Consider the following 2,084-nt stretch of genomic DNA (forward strand, 5'->3'; position numbering starts at 1 on the left):
CGTTGAATGAGGGCTGGCAAGTTCAACCATTAAACTGTTCATACACACACAACACTGTATACATCTACACGCACACACTACGTCAGTGCAATCTTAAACTCCGCCCCGAGACACGCACACTTATCAGGCGGCCATGGAACTTAAGTGTCCGCTTTCCTGTGATATACGCACACTGACTGGCCTCCTCCAATGAGCACCTCAGCTGAGTTAAGTCCTACACTCTTCACCTCCCTTTCCTTGAAGTAAATGTTTATCGGCACGTCCATCTGCGCGATGGAGGAGCGCTCTCACGCTGGCACGGGTGAAGGTATGCCTCTTGGCCCTGGTGCGGAAAGACATGGATCCCCATTGGCTTTCATCCTGGAGACAGCCGTTGACAAACCGCTGATCCCTCAAAACACAACAGCTCACTTTCTTCCGACCGTGTGTGTTGGCCGTGTGGGTTCCGCACAACAAGCCTGTGTGGCCATGAGATCACAGTTTCCATGGGAACTATGAAGTGCAAACACGTCCAGAAGAATAACAACCAGCTGATGATGTCATCGTCACTTCAAAGTAGATTTAATTAACAGCACATGCTGCCAAGAGAGAGAGGGAGAGGGAGAGAGAGGGAGGGAGAGAGAGAGAGAGAGAGAGGGAGAGAGAGAGAGGGGACTGCAGGAACAGACTGGAGGACAATAAAGTTGATTTAAGACTATTGGTTTAGTGATGTTGGCATTGTCTCTGAACAGACAGCTCTGACATAATCAGCCACAAGGTGATCAGAGGGTGTTGTTATCCTATTCTGTGGGCTTCTAACTCTTTCCCTATGGCTAGCCTTCTCTTACCCCTCTATTACCACACTCACATATAAACCTCAAACACTTCAGTTCACATAATGCTCGCATAGTGTGAAAGGGTGACTGGGGAATTGTGCAGGGTCCAAATAAAGGAGCTGTGCAATGCTTATTGCGATGCCTAATAGCGTGTGCCTTGAAGTTGTTGACATGCCAGATATGTGGGTGAGGGTCTGCAAGAGAGAGCTGGAACAGAGGACACCCTCTCTGAGTGTGACGGCAGGGTGAAGGAGGGGGACACATTCCCCGAAGCCCAGCCGACCTCCTGAGATCACTGGCTCCGGATAATTACAGCCCTGGCTGCCCTGCTCCCAGGCTCGGGTGAGCCACACTGCACGACTCACACAAACCCCCACTTTCTTTCATTGATCTTGGTCCCTCACTCTCTCTCTCTCTCTCTCTCTCTCTCTCTCTCTCTCTCTCTCATTTCTCACTCTCTCCCTCCATCACACATGGAAGAATTAAGCTCCAAACAGCTTGGCAGAATTAAGAAGGAATGTCTCAGTATGTTCTTGCTATTTGTATCAAATTGATATTGATTGAATGTCTCATGTATTGAATCATTAATGTACACCTGTGCTCCACAGCTGTGGTTCGTGAGTATTAGAAAAGTGACCATGTGTGTGGAAGAATATTAGTGAAGAGAGGGGATGAGTCATCTTGTCCAGGCAGCGTTTCAGAGAAACAGGCCCATCTCTCGTATCGGCTGAGCAGGAAAAGCAAACATCACAGTTTATGTGCATAAGTTGTGGTGTGGCTTTACTTAAGTGCACCCGAAAGATCACAGAGGCACTCACGTACACACAGAGACACACGTACAGGACACAGCCTTTTCCCATAAGTCCAAAGCTATCAGCCTGTGCACTGCCCGAGACGCCACTGATACCTTGGTGCTGACAGACTCCCAAGGAAGCGAAACAGGGGTGATGTCATACTCACAGCCCTTGCCAAAATACATCTCTGTCATATCCATCAATTGTTCCCACAATCTCCTCCTCTCTCTCTCTCTCTCTCTCTCTCTCTCTCTCTCTCTCTCTCTTTTCAATCTAAACAGCGCAAGCCCTGGATTTTACTCTCTTACTCTCCTCTCTGGCAGGCCGAGGCTGAATCAGCATGACATCATCCTCTCCCCCTAACCGCTGAGGCTCTCTGAGGCACTTGCCCAGTCAAAACTATCAGTGCAATTAGTGTCACAAATCAGAAACGGATCGCTCCCGCACTGTTTACTGGAGCTCCCCGAAGGAGGGG

Source organism: Alosa alosa, chromosome 15, assembly GCF_017589495.1.
Source record: "Alosa alosa isolate M-15738 ecotype Scorff River chromosome 15, AALO_Geno_1.1, whole genome shotgun sequence".
Taxonomy (NCBI): Eukaryota; Metazoa; Chordata; class Actinopteri; order Clupeiformes; family Clupeidae; genus Alosa; species Alosa alosa.